The sequence below is a fragment of the Tursiops truncatus genome, chromosome 19 (assembly GCF_011762595.2).
Source record: "Tursiops truncatus isolate mTurTru1 chromosome 19, mTurTru1.mat.Y, whole genome shotgun sequence".
NCBI classification, from domain to species: domain Eukaryota; kingdom Metazoa; phylum Chordata; class Mammalia; order Artiodactyla; family Delphinidae; genus Tursiops; species Tursiops truncatus.
In genome coordinates, this window is record NC_047052.1 from 20,060,226 (window position 1) to 20,079,942 (window position 19,717).

Sequence of the window (19,717 nt, forward strand, 5' to 3'; positions counted from 1 at the left end):
CACTCACCCAGATGAAAGGCAGAGTCTCGCAGAAACCACGATGAAAGGGTTCCTCGGCCAGCTTTCCTTTCTGTTGAAAGGACGGCTCCATCTCCCAGATCTCTGCATCCCATTGCTTCAGAGAATCCCGGGTGAGCTGACGGCACAGCAGCGGGGTGGAGAAGTATTTCTGGAGCAATCGCTATCATTTCTCAAGTGGCCCCATTTGGAAGTGGCACCTTTCTGGGTTCTCTTCTGCTGGCCCCTTTAGAGGAGATTGTACTATAAATTCAAGAAGACGGTGCTCTCGGAATGGTTCCGTAAGTGTTCTGACATAGCCTCTAGGCTTCCAGGGTGGAGGGCTGGGGGCGTGTCCCAAATGTCATTTGTGGAGGCTGGAGGGTGTGACAAGAGGAGCATGGAGGGAACGGGGGTGGCAGGGGAGTTTGATGAGCCAGCCACACTTGGATGACCAGGCAGATGCTGGGTACCTTTCATGGAGCTGGAGAAGTCAGGGAGAGGGGCTGACTCTGGGGCAAGGACGAGGAGCCCAGCTTTGACCTGCTGAGTGTGGGGTGTCAGGGAGAGGCAGGCCAGATGGATGGGGTCCAGCACAGCTGCCCATCTTCCTTGTGCCCTGCCTGCCAGCCTGCCTGAATTTCCTTTCTTTGTATCATGGCATCACCTCCTTCGGATCCTGGCATCATCTCCAACTTCTTGCCTCGCCCTGATGATTCTCTGTCTGGTTCCCAGGGAGGCTGGATGACACGATGAAAGGAACATCCAATCTGGAACCAGGCAAAGCTGCGCCCAAAGCTCCGCGCTATCGCTCCAGAGTTCTGGAGTCTGGAGCAGCCGTGGGCCTCCAGTTTCCTCTTCTCCCCAGGGCCTCTGCTCCGTAGTCACCTCCGCAGAAGGGCAGCCCCTGGCACCCTAGCTAACACAGGAGCCGTCCCATCATACTCTAACCCTCACCTTGCTTATTCTTCTCCAAGGCTGTTACTGCCACCTGACATTTAAATGTTTGTGTTTACTTGTCTATCGTGTGTATGTGTCTCACCAGGTTGTAGGCCCTGTGATGACAGAAACATCTGTAAATATTGTAAAATACTGTTCACTGCTGTACCACTCAGGGTACGAAGCTGCCTGGCACATACTAGGTTCCCCGTCAGTTTTTATTGAATGAGTGAGTGAAATAAATAAACCTCTCAAGATTGTAGATGTGAAGAGGCCAAGTGTGTACCCTCAAATACAGAAGACAACTTTGGGGATCAAGGATCCATCTTACCAGGAGAAAATAAGACGGATCCCCTCTAGCTCTTGTTTGGAACAGAAAAGGCCGACACGAAGCACACGCCGAGCGTTCATTTGATCAGCTGGACCTACTGCACCAGCGTGTCGAAGGTAATATTTCATTGGATTTCACCCCATATTTGAAAGCAAAATAATTCGCATTTGAAAATCTCATTACTAGCATCTTCCCTCCAAATCCATTAACGGCGTGATTGTTTCTGGCAACCAAGATCACCTCGGATTATAGTACGAAATGCAACTCTGGGGAAAACTGTATATTTCAAGATGTTCATACCACTCAGTTGTCAAATATTCGCACGGTTGTGATTCTCAAAGAAAGCATACAATGTAGGGAAATTGGTAATAAAATAAAAGCTCCGGGATGTATTGAGAGAAGGCGGCCAAAGGATTCCTCCCTGACACAGCTAATCCCAGGGACGGGAAATTAAAAACCACGCCAGAATATCAATGCCTCACACAGAGGATGGCTTGCTTTTCTTGAGTGAGATTCCAAGTCTCAGCCCGCATGGAAATCAAGGACTTCTTCACTGGAACTTCAGGTCTCCTGCAGCCACCCTTTCCCCATCCCACAGACGAGAGATTCCTCTCCTCCTACCTAGACTCACTGCATCAGCTAAATCTGGTTGTTCACTAATCCCCAAATCCACATGGCCATCCCTGTCTTGGTGAAGTTGGATGACATCATTAGATGACATCACTGGACGACGCCATTAGGGCTGGAGAGGTTCTGTAAGATTGAAAATGAAAAACAAAAAATGAAGGTTGTGGTTCTGTAGTCAAAGGAATTGGGAACCACAGCATATGTTATCTTCCTCTCGGGGCTTCCAATTCACCCAGGCATGTTCAAGGCTCTGAGATGTCCCATGGTCAAGAGACTTGTTTATATTTATTTAACTTAACATTGTCCCAAATTAGCTGGCTCTGCAGGCTTTAATTTGACCATATGAAATAGTCAAATGCTATGGAAAACTAGGGTACAAATTGAAACCCCCTGTACCTCCAACAGATGAGGCAACAAACAACAGGGAAGCTATCAAAGTGCCCGCTCACCTGGCTGGTCGGTGGCAGAGCCAGGAAGGACTGGACACCAGGGACCACGACACCCAGTTAAGGGCTCCTCTACTGCTCTCCCTTAATTCGCTTCAATTCAGTAAAATTCCACGAATATTTCGAGCACCTGTCATGGCCAGGTACTGTCCTGGGTGCTGGAATACACGAAACACATGAGACCGGGCCATACAGAATCCAACTTTGCCCCCACAGAGTTAAGAGTCTAATTGGGAGCTTCTCATCATTTTCTTCCCATGTTCTCTCCCTCTTCTCTCTCTCGCCCTCCCCTTCCTCCTCTCAGATCATGCTTCACTCTGAACAAGATAAGTTGCCCTCAGACTCCACTTAAATTACATCACTGCCTGGGTGAGGACCTTGATTGATTCTTTTTTCTTCTCTCAGAACAGGTTTGGCCTGTGAGGCCCTGAGCTCCGTGACAGCAGGGCCTGTGCTGGTCTCTCTCACTCTGCTGGGCAGAACCCCTGGCTCATAGTAGGCGCTCAGTTCATACCCGTTCCGTGGCTGATGGCTGAGTGTTTGTCAGTCCTGCAAGACCTCCTCGGCCCTTACAGTCTTAGCTTCGCCGCTCGGCCTGAAACCCTGCGTCCGTGGAGGGTAGTAGGTCCCGATGTGCTCTCCACACAGCACCACATGCCTTTCCTTGTGATTTCCCTTGAACAAGTCCTCCAGCAAGTGGAAGCCAACATTCAGTCCCTCCCACGTTGATTCGAATCTAAAGCCAGCTCAGTTGCTCACCTCTTCTAGAAAGACTTCACTGAATCCCTTCCTTCCTTCCACCCTCCCCTCCTTTCCGATTCTTCATCAGGCATTGTGCTAGGCCCTATGAAAAGAAATAGGGATCATGAGTAACCCCTGTCTCTGAGGATCTCATGGGCCAGTGGAGAAGACAGACAAGTGATTGATCATAATGCGGAATAGTTTTGCCGTGACACAGGCACTCACAAGCTGCCAGAGGTCTACAAATGGAGAGTCAACCCGTGTGGAGTCAGGAAAGGCCTGTAGAAAAAGCGGATGTACTAGCTGATCCTTGAAGTAAAATCCGAAGTAAGACAGCAGGAAACTTGCTGGGGTTGGTGGGGAGGAAGGGAGTATCAGACGTAAGAGCTGCGAACCAGGGATATCACATCTAAATTTCCCAGCGAAGGCTGGGGACCTAATTATCTCTACATGTTCGTTGGGGTCAGACCTCAAATGGAGCCCCAGTTTTGTGATTTCCTCTTCTTAGACAAGTTACTTAGTTTTAGTTCGTCATTTATGAAATCAGACTGTTCTTAGCACAGAGATTGACACATCGTAGGTGCTCAATAAATGTATGTTGAACAAATGCATGAGTATTTCCCTAGCAGTTTTTATTGTTGAAAGTATTGAAAGTGATGAAGTTGCTTGTCATGTGTTAGTTGTTTCTCTCTCTATTTTTCTTCCCTGAGGGATGTGTAGAGAGGACAGGACATTGTCTAAGGCTTGAGAGGAGCTGTTTCCTCCCAAGAAGGTTCCCTAACTTCCATTAGCTCCTCTTTCTCGCCCCCAACTTCAGCTTTGAACTTTCTATTTAAATATAGATTATAAGCGAAAGGGAGCCTCCTCCACCCCTAAATTTTTCTGAGTGAAATGTACTCCATGCAGCCGCGCGAGAGCTGGCAATGAGCCCTTGAAAAATTTCCAGGTGATCAGATTTTACTGAATCTGACTTTTTCTGGCTTCATTCTCCTGACCTCTTGCCCTGCATTAGACAAAATCTTTCGGGCTTCTCTGGTGGCTCAGTGGTTAAGAATCCGCCTGCCAATGCAGGGGACACGGGTCCAGGAAGATCCCACATGCCACGGAGCAACTAAGCCCGTGGGCCACAACTCCTGAGCCCACGAGCCACAACTACTGAAGCTTGCGTGCCTAGAGCCCGTGCTCTGCAACAAGAGAAGCCACCGCAATGAGAAACTCGCGCGCATTGCAACGAAGAGGAGCCCCCTCTCACCGCAACTAGAGAAAGCCCGCGCGCAGCAGCAAGGACCCAATGCAGCCAAAGATAAATAAATAAATAAATTTATTTAAAAAAAAAATCTTTCTGTGTCTCGGTCCCCTGTCAGTGGCTGGCTACTCCCCCCCCCCCCCCGCCCCCGACTCTCATTTTCTCCCATAATGAGTTGTTCCAATGTGCTCGGCTACCCCTGAAGTAGAGCCATATTTTAGGGATTCCCTTTGTTTCGGCAGAAACTGGGAGGGCACGGGTGGCAGAGGACAGTTGGCATTTTCAAGTAGATAGCTGTGTCAATCACTGCGTTTCTTGCCTCATTTTTGGTGTCCCATTTAATCCTTACAGTGACCGTGGTTGTGGGAATTCAAAGTTCAGGCTTCACCCTGACCAGTTAAATCAGAAACTCAGGGTGGGATCTAGACATTGGTAGTTTTGAAAAGTGCTCCAGGCCATTCTAATATGCAGGCAAAGTTTTAAATTACTGCCTTACACCAGGCTGCCTGTCAGAAAGTATCTTTCGGAGACTTTTAGGAGCCATCAATATAAATGATGACGAGGATGAAAGTGTACTTGGAGTGAGGCCATTGGTTGTGGTCATAACTTTGTTCTCAGGCAAGAACAAGTAGGTTCTTCAGGGAATAATCTAGTCAGTCAAAAATACTCTTTGAGCCTTTTGCCCAAACATAAGGGAACCTGGAGTGCTAACAGTGGTAATACCCGGGGGACATTTCAGGAAGGAAGTCTAGCATGAATAGCTTTCCCATATAACAAGGGAGAGTTTTCACGTAGCACACAGCCTAAGAGTTGTGTTCAAGGTGCCAAAGCCTTAAGATCTGCACTTGAGATCCACCACTGCAGAGGATCACAGTTCCATCCAGGAGGATATTGTGTGCATTTTGAAGATCCCACACTAAAAAGTTTAGCAATTCCCTTTATTGAGATGAACAGACAGATCTACTTACAGGAAGTAATTGGTCTATAGTCTGTTCCTTTGTATGTGAGACATGGACAATTTTGATATTGTTTCAGATTAATTTCCGTGAGCTCCATGTACCTGAGGGTTCCACTAATTCTTTGGTGGGGGGAATTGGTACTAGAAATGTACGGCAGTGATGTTGGCTATTAGTTGTAGTTTGTCTGATGCATAGTTGTTGACATACATCAGATACTAAACTCTTTTAATGCTTTCCGTATTGTGGATTCAGTCATTTCCTGTCATTATGTTATTAGTAAAGGAATCCCTCCAGGTTTGTAAAGATGGATATTTGACTAGTAAGCTTAGCTGAATATGTGTCCAAGTTCTCTAACCCTCAATGGGGAAACTAGGCAAGCAGTACCATTTCACAGAATATGGGAAAAATGTATCCTTTTGGGGGGAGCACCTCAGATAAGTGTACCCCAGTCTTGCACCCTTTAGGGTGGAAAAACTGGTGCGTTAAAGTCCACGATCAAATCACAGTACAGTTAACTATAGACATACAAATACAAAAGTAGAGATACAAATGGATCCCAGAAAAATGTAAAAAAAAAATCCTGTATTTCTCCTTGGAATCATTGCAACTACACAATGCAATGATTAAGAGCACGGACACCGAAGCTAGGCTTCTAGGGTTTAAATCCCAGCTCTGCCACTTACTACCTGCGTGACCTTGGGCACGTCGCTTAACTTCTCTGTGCCCCATATTCCTCTTCCTTGAAATGGAGATGACAGTAGTACCGACAATCAGAAGGCTGCTGTGAGGGTTAAATCTGTTAATATTTCTAACGCATGTAGAACAGTGCCTGGCACATAATCAATGCTATATATGTGTTTGTTAAATATAAACAGATGAACTCCCAGCAGCATTTCTCAAATTTCAATGTGCACATGCATCACACGGGGATTCTGTAGTAATGCAGACTCTGTAGGTCTGGGGTGTGGCCCGAGAGCCTGTATTTCTAACAAGCTCCCAGGTAACGCTGATGCTCCTGGCTCATGGCCATACTTTGGGTAGTGCGGGGTCTACGTGCTTCAGTTTGATGGGGGAGGGAGGGATTCAGGTGTGACTTACCCGCTCTATTTAACTTGCTTCCCAACAGCTGTGGGTGGTTGAAGGCGAACTCTTGGAGTCAACCTCTTGCAGTTGCTACAAGAGGTTAAGCCCTTTAATGCTCACGCCTGTTACTCTAGGACGCGACCACTTTTAATCACCCGTAACATTCAGTCATCTGGCTTCACTTTGAATGAGAGAATGGTGAGGGGTGGAGAGTCAAATCCCACTAATGGAGTATCTTAGAAACCAGCCAATGTCTCCCCTTGTGAATATGGGCCTCTCCATGGTAAGTTTCTTGGGAGTTACTATGCAAAAATGGTCCGTCTCATCTCTGATTTGAGCCACCTTAGCAACTGCTCGTTTTGTGATCCTGCTTTGATAATTTCCAGGCCCATGGAAGAGACATGGGGGAGAGATGAGACCACCCCTCACAGCACTGAGAAAAATGGTTCACTCCCTACAATCAAATCAACATTCTGGTTGTTTTTTGAATGCATGTTCTACAGTTAGCTTAAATTTGCCATCCACCAATTAAGTTGATGTAAGTTTATTTCATTGCCTCTTGATACACTGCCATATTTAAAGCATCTGAAAATGGTTTCAGGAAAACTAGAGCCCAAAGCACAGAAAAGGCCCAATTTGTTGAGCTAAAGAACTCAGGGTGAATCAGAGAACGATCTGTGCTGTGGTCGTGTTTATTGCATCCTATTACAGCTGCAGCTCAGCATTCAGGGGCTCTCCTGTCTATCCTTGGCCACCTGGGCCTCAGGTGGGTGACTGTGCCTACTTGGTAGGTGGTAAAGACAGACTGTGGCCTTATGACTTGACTGACCAACTGTACATGTTTAAGAAAGTGTTGCAAACTTACTAGAAAATTAACGTATTTTTCAAAGTAAGCATGCCTAAAAAAGGGAAGGAGGAGAAATTACTTAAAGCAATCATAGATAACATTGAAAAGTGAATCATTAGCAAAACCCACATTTTTACAGAAAACAAATATTTCACCATGATTTGGTACCTTTCATTGATGCCCACCCATTATTAATCACTGCTTAACTGCAGCCTGATATTTTCTCAGGCTCTTGTATATGCTTTTTCTCCCCATATCTTCTTCCTTAAAAAATGTCAGCCCCTTATTTGTTTAATTGACATATAATTAATAGGCAGTGAAATGCACAGATCTTAAGATTACAGTTTAATGAGTTTTTGCAAATGCATGTTGCCACGTAACCCACATCTCTGTCAAGACACAGAACATTTCCATCACCCCCAAAACATTCTACCTGCTCCCGGTCCATCCTTCCCCCACCCACTTCCTCCTGGCTCTCAGGAAAACATTGCTCTGATTTCTTTCAACAGAGATTAATTTTGCCTGTTCTAGAACTCCATGTAAATCAAATTGTGCAGGATGTATTCTTTTGTAGCTGGCTTTTCTCAGCATCATGTCTTTGAGGCTCATTTGTGTTGTTGCGTGTATCAGTAATTCCTTCCTCTTTATTGCTGGGTAACTTCTGTTGTATGATTATAACTCCATTTTTTATTCCCTCACTTGTTGAAGGACATTTGGGTCATTTCTAGTTTTTGGCTATTACGAACAAAGCTGATATGGATATTCTTATGCAGCTCTTATTGTGCACATTTTCATTTCTCTTGAGTAAATACAGGCAGACTTCATTCTGTTGCACTCAGCTCTATCGTGCTTCGCAGGCACTGGGTTTTCTACAAATAGTAGGTCTGTGGCAGCCCTGCAGCAAGCAAGTCTGTTGGCGCCATTTTCCCAACAGCATCTCCTCTCTTCATGTCTCTGTGTCACATTTTTCAAAATTATTGAAACATTTTAAACTTTTTCATTATTATACTTGCTATTGCGCTCTGTGATCTTTGATGTTACTGTTGCAAAAATATTATGACTCACTGAAGGCTCAGATGATGATTAGCATTTTTTAGCAATAAAGTATTTTAAAACTAAGGTATGTACATTTTTTTTTAGACATAGTGGTATTGCATACTTAATAGACTACAGTATAGTATAAACGTAACTTTTTTTTGGCTACTGCAAAAAACTTTATTGTTTACGTTTGGTCTACCGCTTGGGAGAGGGCTCCTAGTGGCTGCGGAGAAAGACTTCAGGCAGAAGCCTTCACCAGGGGGACGCCAGAGGGGCCCCTCAAAGGCTGCTGGGCTCTGGAGGCTCCTGCTCGTGCTTGAGGGTGAGCCTTTGGGAAGAGATACTGGCGCAGCCCAGCCTAGGGACCAGGCAGCCTGCGGAGGTCCGTCATGTGATCGCCCATCTTCTTGATGAGTTTCACCTGCTCATCCAGGAAGCGGCTCTCCCGGAAGTCACGGAGCTGGGGATCTGCCCGGGCAGAACCCAGGGCATGCAGATCCAAAAGGGCCTGGTTCAGGTTCTCCAGGACCATGGCGGCTTCCATAGCGTCCTGGGTTTTGCCCCACTCATCTTGGGACGGCTTTTGCAGCCCTGGAAGAGGGCACGACTGCTGTGCTGGGTTTGGTCTTCAAGAGACGCTCAGAGCACTCCAGCTTCTCCTCGGCCTGTTCGCGGACAAAAGTGGCCCACGCCTCCGGAGCCACATTGTCGCGTTCGAAATAGAAGCCCAGAGAGAGGTAGGTGCAGGAGCCCGGCAGATGCACATAGACCAGGTAGTGGATGGCAGCCTCCACCTAGGTGAAATAATTCTGATGAATCTGGGAGCTCATGGTTGCCGGGCAATTAGGAGCTAAGCTCAAAAAATGGTGTCGGCTGGTCCCGGAGGCTGAGGATAGGTGTAGAGGTTGGTTCTGAAGGTGACTACTGGAAAAAAGGTTGGAGGGTGGTCGGAAGTTGGAGGAGGGGGGGTGTCCCTGGGCCTCTTCTGTCCAAACATTGTTGAAGCAAGAGACGGATCCGCGGACCACTGAGTGCACTGCCTTACCTGAGCCGGGGAACCAAAAATTTGTATGACTCGCTTTACTGAGATACAGGCTTTATTGTGGTGGTCTGGAACTGGCCCCGCAATATCTCTGAGGTACGCCTGTGGGTAGAAGTGGAATTTCTGGGTCCTAGGGCAGGTGAATGCTTAACGTTATGGGGAACTGCTAGACGGATTTCCGAAGTGGCCATTTTGCCTTCTGGATGTTACTGTACCAGAGTCCTGTAGCTCCACATCCTTCTCGGAATTTGATGTTGCCAGTTTTGAAATGTCAGCCATTATGGTGTGTGCATAATTGTATATCATCTTTGTTTTAATTTGCATTTCCTTGATGACTAATGCTGTTGAGCCTTTTCTCCATGTGCTTATCGTACACTGATGTGTTCTTTTATTTTATTTATTTATTTATTTATTTATTTATTTATTTATTTATTTATTTATTTATTTGCCGTACGCGGGCCTCTCACTGCTGTGGCCTCTCCCGTTGCGGAGCGCAGGCTCCGGACGCGCAGGCTCAGCGGCCACGGCTCACGGGCCCAGCCGCTTCGCGGCATGTGGGATCTTCCCGGACCGGGACACGAACCCTTGTCCCCTGCATCGGCAGGCGGACCCCCAACCACTGTGCCACCAGGGAAGCCCTCATGTGTATTTTTATAACATAGATTTTTTTTGGCCACGTGACGTGTGGGGATCAAACCCGTGCCCCCTGCATTGGGAGCATGGTGTCTTAACTACTAGACCACCAGGGAAGTCCCTCATGTGTATTCTTTAGTGAACTGCCTGTTCTAGACTTTTTACTCATTTCAAAAATTGGGTTGTCTTTTTATGATTGAGGTTTGAGAAGTTCTTTGTATATTTTAGATCCAGAGGCTTGTCAGATATATGTTTTGTGAATATATTTGTGACTTTTCACCTGATCTGTGCCTAGCGTAATAATGTCTTTTCATAAATTTTTAAAAGTTTGAGAAAATCTAGTGTATCGGATTTTCCTCTTATGATGAATGCTTTTTCATTCCTGTCTGAGAAATCCATATCTACTTCAGAGTTGCAAAGATATTCTCATTTGGTTTCTTTTGGCAGTTTTATTGTTCTAAGCTTTTATACTGATGTGTATGATCCACGTTGAATTAACTCTTGTGTATGTGTAAGGCAAGAGTTACAGTTAATTTTTACCCCTTATAGATTTACCCCAGGCTGTTTGTTGCAGTACTATTTATTGAAAAAAACCTGTGTTTTCCCTCATTGAATTGCTTAGGTTCCTTGACCCCCAAATCAGTTGGTTATATAAGTATGAATCTTTCTGGACTCTGTTCCACTGATTTATGTGTCTTTTTTCATTACCAACACCACAGTGTCTTGATTACCATGGCTTCATAATAAGTCTTGAAATCTGTGAGTGTAAGTCCTTATCTTACTCTTTTTCAAGATTGTTTAGCTTTTCTAGGTTCTCAAGATGTTTTTAAAATCATCCATTTCTAAAAATAAAAGTTAAGAATTTGTAAAATTAAGGTTTAAATACATTGAAATGCACAGGTCTTACAAACATATATACCCGTGTAAGCCACACTTTTATCAGGACATTCCGATAACCCCAGAAAGCTCCATTGTGGCCTTCTTGTCATTCTGAGTTCTCAGAAATAACTACTGTCCTGATTTCTATCATGTTTTGCCTTTTCTAGAACTTCTTGGAAAGGAAATCAAGCAATGTGTACATTTGTGTGAAGGCTTCTCTCTCAGCATAATACTTTTGCTGTGTCTATCAGTGGTTTGTTCATTTTTATTGATGAGTATTATTCCACTGAATGAATACAACACAATTTGTTCATTCTTTCACTTCTTGATGAACACCTGGGCGGCTACCAGTTTTTGGCTATTGTGAATAAAGCTGCTATGATTTAGTTTTGTAAAAGAGTTTTTGTGGATAGGTGCTTTCATTTTTCTTAGGTAAATACCTTAGAATGGAATTGCTGGCTGTGGACTAAATATATGTTTAATACTTAAAGAAATTGCCATTATTTATTGCGTGGGTTGTTTTTTATTGTAGAAGAAACAGAGCTAGAGATATGTAACATATATCTCTATATACACTTTGTCAGATTTTATGAATATTTTCAGTTTACAGCCTGCTTAATCATTTAAAAATGTGTTTTTGATAAGCAAAAATCTTTTTTAAAATAGCAATTTGATAAAGTTCAACTTTTCAGTTTTCTAATGGTTACTGAATTCTGTATCCTATCTACAAAAGTTTATCTAGCCCAAGTTCACAAAAATATGTTCCTCCTTTTCCCCTAGACATCTTATAGTTTTTGCTTTTATGTTTAGGTCTACGGATCCCGTGACACTGATAAATTCACTTAGTTCTATAAGTTTTTGTTTTGGATTCCTTAGGATTTTCTATGTACACTGCTGTGTAGTCTGTAAATAAAAATAGCTTCACTTTAAATTCCTTTTATATGCCTTTCATTTCTTTTTCTTACTCTACTGCCTAGAACCTCTATGCAACACTGTACTAGAATTGGTGAGAGTGGACATTCCAGCCTTTTTCCTGATCTAAGTGAGAAAGCATTTAATATAATGTTAGTTGTAAGCTTCTCATAGATAATATTAGGTTTAAGTAGATTTCCTCTGTTTCTAGTGTGAGAGCTTTTTTTCTTCTCTAAATTGTCAAAAGATTTTTCAGCACCTGTTGAGATTATTATAGCTCTCCCCCACCCACCTTATTCTATTAATGTGACAAATTTTATTAGTTGGTATTTGAATGTTAACCAACTTTGCATTCCGGTGATAAATCTCACTTGGTCATGTTGTGTTGTATTTTGTAATATTTTGTGCAGTTTGATTTGCTAATATTGTGTTAAGGATTTTTCATAAAATGTTCATGAGGCATATGAGCCTGCAGTTTTCTTTTCTTGGATGTTTTTATCTGGTTGTGACATTAGGTTTATGCTAGTCTCATACAGTGAGGCTGAAATTGTGTTCCCCTCCTCCAGGTTTATAGAGTGGTTGTTTAGGATTGGCATTATATCTTCCTTAAATATCTGATGAAACCATCAGGACAGCCATCGAGATCTGGAGTTTTCTTTGTGGGAAGATACTTAATTACAAATTCACTTTCTTTAATAGGTATATGGTGATTTAGATTTTCTACTTCTTGAGTCAATATTGGTAATTTGTGTGTTCCAAGGAATTTATCCAGTTAGCCTGAGTTTTCGAAGTATGAGAATGAAGTTAATAATGTTTTGTCATTTTAATGTATGTGGAATCTGTAGAGATATGTTCTCTTTCATTCCTGATATTGATTATTTGTGTTTCACTCTATTTCATCAGTCTAGCTGGAGTTTTATCAATTTTATTAAATTTCTCAAAGAACCCACTTTTGTTGCCTTTTTTCCTGACGTTTTGATTATTTCCTTTTATATCATTTTCCATTCTTTATTATTTTTTCTTCTGCATACTTTGAGTTTAATTTCCTCATTTAAAAATCTTTTTAGGTTGAAGCTTAGGTAATGTTTATTTTTCTCTTCTAATATAAATCTTTAGACCTGTAAGTTTACTTCTAAACCCTGTGTTAGCTGCATCCCACAAATTTTGGTACATTGTGTTTTTTATTTTTCTAGTTTAAAATACTGTCTAATTCACTTTACAATTTCTCCTTTGGTTTATGGGTTATTTAGAAGTGTAATGCTTAATTTCCAACATTTATGGATTTTCCTGGAATCTTGTTATTAATTTCTAACTCAACTTCATTTTGTCAGAAAACAAACTCTGTAGGATTTGAATTGTTTTAAGTTTGAGACTTGTTTTATGGCCCACAGTAGGGTCTATTTTGGTGAATAGTCCATGTGCGCTTGGATAGACTATGAATTAGATTGAGTTGATTGTAATGTTGTTCACATTTTGTATATTCTTGATTTTTTGTTTACTTCTTCCTATAGACTGAATGTTTGTGTTCCCCACAAATTCATATGTTGAAATTATCTCAGTATGATGGTCTTAGGAGGTGGGGCCTTTGATAGGTAATTAGCTCATGAGGATGGAGCCCTCATGAATGAGCTTAGTGCCCTTATAAAAGAGACCTCAGAGACTCCCTTGCCCCTGCCACCATGTGAAGACATGGCAAGAAGACAGATGACTATGAACCAGGAAATGAGTCCTCACCAGACACCGAATCTGTTGGTGCCTTCGTCTTGAACTTGCCAGCCTCTAGAACTGTAAGAAATTTCTGTTCTTTATATGTCACCCAGTTTATGGTACTCTGTTCTAGCAGCCCAAATGGGCTAAGGTACTTTGTCTGTTGAGAACTAAGTACAGTTGACAGGTTTGAACTACCACTTGCACACAGATATTTTTCAATAGTATAATAATAAATACTACAGTACTACATGGTACATGGTTGACTGAATCCACGGATACAGAGGAACCCAGGAAATGGAGGGCCAACTATGAGTTATCCTTGGATTAACCCCCATGCTGTTCAAGGGTCAACTGCATTGAAGTTTGCAGCTCTAATTGTAAATTTATCATTTCTCCCATTCTGTCAATTTTTGCTTCAGTTACAGACAATTGTGATTGTTATATCTTCTTCATGAATTGACATGTTTGCCCTTATTAAATGTTTCTCTTTATATCTGGTAATACTTACCTTGAAATCTATATTAACTAATATTAGTGTGGTTATTCCAGCTTTCTTTTAATCAGTGTGTCTTCATCTTTTGACTTCTAACCTGTTTGAACGCTTCTATACATGATATAGTTAGTGCCTGATATTTAAAAAAATCCAGTCTAATGAGTGTTATCTTTTAGCGGGAGTGTTCAGTTCTTTTACATTTAATGAAATTATGTGTTTGGGTTTATATTTCTCATATTTTTAATCTTCTTGCTTCCTTGTGGGTTAATTGAACATATTCTAGTAATTATATCTCCTTGATTGGCTTAGTAGCTCTAACTCTGTGGCCTGTATTTTTAGTGGTCACTCTGGGATTTACAGTATACACCCTTAACTCATAACTTACACTTTTAATATTTTACTACCTCACATTTAGTGTAAGAACCATACAGCAGTATAAGGCTCTTTTCTCATTATTTTGTGCTATTGTAGTCTCACGTTTTACTTCTACACCTTATAAACCCAAAATACATTGTTACTATTTGGATTTAAATAATCTTTTTAAAAAATCAAGAAATGAGAGGAAAATATTTAATATTTTCTGTTTGTGGTGCTCTTCATTTCTTTGTGTAAATATAAATTTCCATCTGGTATCATTTTCCTTCTTCCTGAATAACTTCCTTCCATATTTCTCATAGTATAGATTTTCTAGCTATGGATTTTTTCAGTTTTTTCTATTTTATAATTTTTTATTTTATCGTAATTTTTAAGGGTATTTGCCCCGGATATAGAATTTTCATTGACGATGTTTTTATTTCAGCCCCTTAAAGACATTGTTCTATTTTCTCTGTTGCATTATTTCTGGTGAAAAGTCAGTGGAAACTATTATTTTTTCTCCTGTATGTTATGTGTCTCTTCTGTGGCTGCTTTTGAGATTTTTATCTTTGGTTTATTACAGTTTGATTATTGTAAGTCTTAGTGTTTTTTTTCTTTGCTTATAATTCTTGGGGGTTATTGACCTTCTTCAATCTATGAGTTAATATTTGTCATCAAATTTGGAAAATTTCCATCTGCTAGTTCTTCAAATATTTTCTCTACCCCAATCTATCTCCTCTCCTTTGGGACTCTAACTTCAAGTGTATTACAGTACTTTATATGGTCTCATGGTTGAGCCTCTGTTCTTTTATTTAGCCTTTTCATCTCTTTGTACTTCATTTCAGATACTTTGTATTGCTTCATGTATAAGTTTACTGATCTCTGCTTCTGCAGGGGTCTGATCTGCTACTTACTTCATTCAGTGGATTTAAACAATTTCAGATAATGTATTTTTCAGTTTTAGAATTTGCATTTTTTAAAAAAAATAATGTTTTATTTTTTGGAGCAGTTTTAGGTTTATAGAAAAATTGTGCAGAAAATACAGAGTTCTCATATACTACCCCCCACCCCCAAGTGCATAGTTTCCTCTATTAACACTTTGCATTAGTGTAATGTTATTACAATTGATAAATCAGTATTGGCACATTATTATTAACTAAGTTCACAGTTTACATTAGGGTTCATTCTTTGTGTTGCCAGGTCCTATAGGTTTTGATGAATGCATAATGGCATGCATCTACCGTTACGGTATCATACAGAATAGTTTCACCACCCTAAAATCCCCCCGTGCCCCACCTATTATCCCTTCCCTCAGATCTTCCTCCAAACCCCTGGCCACCACTGTCTCCATAGTTTTACCTCTTCCAGAATGTAATTTAGTTGGAATCATAACATGTAGCCTTTTCAGACTAGTTTCTGTCACTTAGCAATGTGCATTTAACATTTCTCCACGTCGTTTTGTGGCTCGATAGCTGATTGTATTCTTCCTGCTGAATGATAGTCCATTGTATGCTGTTTGTTTATTCGTCCATCTATTGAAGGACATCCTGGTGGCTTCCAAGCTTTGGCAGTTATGAATAAAGCTTCTATAAACAATCATATACAGGTTTTGGTTTAGACATAAGTTTTCAACTCATTTGGGTAAATACCAAAGAAAATGATAGCTGGATCATATGGAAAGCCTATGTTTAGCTTTGTAAAAAAGCCACCCAACTGTTTTCCAAAGTGGCTGTACTGTTTTGCATTCCCACCAGCAACGAGTGAGAGTTCCTGCTGCTCCACATCCTCACCAGCATTTCTCATTGTCAGTGTTTTGGATTTTAGCCATCCTAATAGGTGTGTAGTGTGGTTTTTTTGTCTGTTTGTTTTAAATAGCTTTCATTACTCAACTGAGATTTTCTATTTGTTCTTATATTCTGGTTTTCTTGAAGTCCTTGAATTTAAGAGCTACTTAAAAATTTTTTTCCTGCTAATTCTGTCCTCTCTGTCTTTTTTGACTTTGTTTCTCTTGACTGATTTTTCTTCTGTGCATCTCATTTTCTGCTTCTTTGCATGTCTAGATTTTTTTTTTATTGTATGCTCCACTTTATGGATGCTAAGTTCTTGGATGTCTAGATTTTGACGTCTGTTTCACAGTGGTGTTTTTCCAGCAGAAAGTGAATTGACTTGAGCTCTTAACTCACTCAAGGCTTTAAAAAAAAGCCTTGGGTGGGTCTAGGGCTAGATTAACCATATTTCTAAAGTGTGACCCTTTTAGTCTGTTTGTTGAATGCCCATGGAGTTGAACAAAGTCTCTCCACCCTCACTGGTTGGAACTCTTGGCCCTGTGTGACTTTGGCGGGGGGAGGTCAGCTCAGAGTTTTTCAGAAGTTCTTTTCTCCCGTTAGTAGTTCCTTACTTGGCCTCCTGGGGTCTTGCCCTGTGCATTCAGAGCTTAGTATTTGGCCAAAGACTCAAGAGGACTCTTATGCAAGATTTTGGAGTTTCTCTCCTTCGATAAATTCTGTCCAGTACCTGACCTAAAACTCTCAGCGATCTCAGTCACCTTCAGCTCTCTGTCGTCTCACCCCAGTGAGGTATCATGTTCTCCTTCGATTCCCTCTTCCGGTCCCATGCCTCTACCCTGTGTCCTAAGGCATCACCCAGGCAGAAGATAGTCGGGGCCACCATGGGCCTCACCTCACTTGTTTCCCTTCCCTCAAGCCTAGCAGTCATGTACTGCCTGTTACCTACATCTGAAATCAGTTATTTAATGTGTCCTATCCAGTTTTCTAGTTATTTACAATAGAAGCAAAATCTGGTATCAGTTATCCCTTCATGGCTAGAAAGCAAACATCCCACTCATTCTTTATGTGTAGGATTTAATATTCTCCCCATGACTTTTGTGTTTCACAGCATCAATCTTACCTGGCATCTGAGGCGCTTGCTTTTTTCCCTTTCTAGAAGACAAGTCTAATAGTATCTTGGTACTTACTAATGCTTTAGTTTGAACATACAAACTAGCATTTGTTAAGTAGCATTAACTAGCACATACCCAGGGCTCTCTGGGGTTTTTGTCCCACAGTGTGGAGTAGGCATTACCATTATCCCGCTGTTCCAGGTGAGGGAAGGGAGGCTGAGATTGGAGAGATTTGCCTAATACCTCTCAGCTGGTACATGATGCTTTTCTGACTCTAAAGCTCTGTACTCGTAGATTTTACTGTAGTTTCTACTGTACTGGTATGTTTTCAAACCGGCTTCTCAGATCCTCAGGGCTCTAAGAGTTAGGGGAGGTTGAGTGGATAGAGACATATCCCATCCCCACTCCACTTCACCTCCCCACTTGCTGTTTGCACTACGGCAGATAAACTTTTAACTGTTTAATAGAGTCTCCTGCAAAATATCTTAAAATTTTTTAAAATTTATTTTTTAATTGAAATATAGCTGATTTACAGTGTTGTGCGAATCTCTGCTGTGCAGCAGAGTGACTCAGTTAGACACGTATATTCTTTTTTTTTGGTATTCTTTTCTATTATGGTTTATCAGAGGATATTGAATATAGTTCCCTGTGCCATATAGTAGGACCTTGTTGTTTACCCATCCTTTATATAATAGTTTACCTCTCCATGCAAAATATCTTAAAAGAATTTCAGCGGCAAATCAAACGAACACATCTGTGGGAAACTATTGTGCCACACTGGGTATTAATTTGCCCTTAAAAGAAAGTGGTTTCCTCTATGATGAGGAAGAAACTGCTAAGGAAGTGAGTAAAAGAAAATCCCCTTTGGAGCTTTCTGCTTCCCTTTGTGTGATGTTACAGGGAGTGTATGGGTTCTTCAGTTTGAATCCTGGCTCTGCTGCACGCAGAGCTGTAAGGTTGTCCTTAGTTTATTCAGGCATCCATGGCCTCAGCTACACAGTCTGCACAGTTAGGAAAAGGATACTTTCCTCAATGTTTTGTTTGTTTTCAATAAACAGATCTGAAAAGCCTGGCCCTGCGTGGTTGGCAGGCTCTAAGGAGGCCCCCAGTTATCTCCACCTTCTGTTTGTGCCCTTCTGTGATCCCCTCTTCTTGAATAGGGGCCAGACTTAGTGATTTGCTTCTAATGAAAAGAATATGGCAAAGGTGATGGGATGTCATTCCCAAGGTTGGATGACAAAAAATTGTGCCCTCCATCTTGGGCACCCCATTATACTCTCTCCCTCGCTGGCTCTGATGGAGGCCACCTGCCGTGTTATGAGCTGTCCTATGAAGAGGCCCATGTGGCAAGAAACTGACGTCTCTAGCAGACAGCCGGTGAGCACCAGAGGCCTGCCAACAGCCACGGTAGTGAACTTGGAACCAGCTATTTCCCCAGTGGAACCTTATAATGATGGCAGCCCCCGCTGATACCTGGACTGCAGACTGTGGTGGGCCCTGAGCCGGAGGCACCCAGCAGAGCCACGCCTGGCCTTCAGAAACTGTGAAAAATCAATGTGATGAAGCTGCTAAATTTTAGGATGATTTGTTATTAGCGATAGGTAACAAATACAGTGTCTGGCACAGAGCTGATGCTCTGTTAATAATCCTTTTCTCTCTCCCTGGCTTTCTTCCTTTCGTATCCCAGGGGAATGGTGACCTTCGTGGTGGCCTGACTCTGCTCATCTGCAGGGATGGCGCTCACACTGGACTCTGACCTAATTAGAATTCCCCAAAGCAAGCTCTCCCTATTCTCCCTTGTTTTTTTTTTTTTTGATAAATATTTCATTTGGGTGTGGTGAGAGGTGAAATTTACATCCGAATTGTTTCCAGAGCCAAGAGTTCTAATGCACAGAGTCCTGATGCACTGCAAACACCTGGAGTTACAGACAGAAATCGTGGTTCATGTTTGTAGCATTCCTTTTACAAACACTCCAGCTGTACTTGGGCCTTAAAACAAATACAGTGCGGCTCCACCGTGGGAATGCGATCCTGCGTCACCTCCTGTGGAAGCGCGTTAGGAGTATGTGTTCTTCGTGAGGTTTTCTATCCCCCTTTTCCTTCTCTCTTACATTCCCTGGCTGACTATGAAATTAAGTCTCTTCCCATGGGATGGCTTTGAAGTTTTATCTCTTCTCAGATATAGGGTCTCAGCTTTCAGGCCCCCACAGCCCACCCTTTTCCAAGTTCCGAATCGACAGATTGCAAACTGAGACGCCTGAAGTCTTCAGAGTATTGTTCATTTGATAAAATGTCCATCCTTTGGCGACGCAGACACTTGTGGAATTCCTGGCGTCTCGCCTGCCAGAATGAATTTCATTCGATCGCCCTGAGAATTGAAGAAAGCCAGAGTCTTAGATCTAAAGCAAGATGACTGAGGATGGTGTCCCCTACTTTTTTTTTTAACCTTAAAGATTCTGAGATGTATTTTTTTTCCTTGTGAAACTCAAACTGGGGGAGAAAAATCTCCTCTAGGTATTTTTGCTGGCCCCTAGCATCTGT

General features: G+C 42.1%; 1 protein-coding gene and 1 pseudogene across 1 annotated transcript in view; one reads left to right on the forward strand and one right to left on the reverse strand.

Annotated features, from left to right (window-relative positions):
* LOC109550088 (thymidine kinase 2, mitochondrial) overlaps positions 1 to 19,717 on the forward strand; it is an 886,444-nt gene that overhangs the window by 396,336 nt on the left and 470,391 nt on the right. The gene's annotated exons all lie outside the window — the stretch shown is intronic.
* LOC141277233 (ferritin light chain pseudogene) lies at positions 8,534 to 9,084 on the reverse strand (annotated as a pseudogene).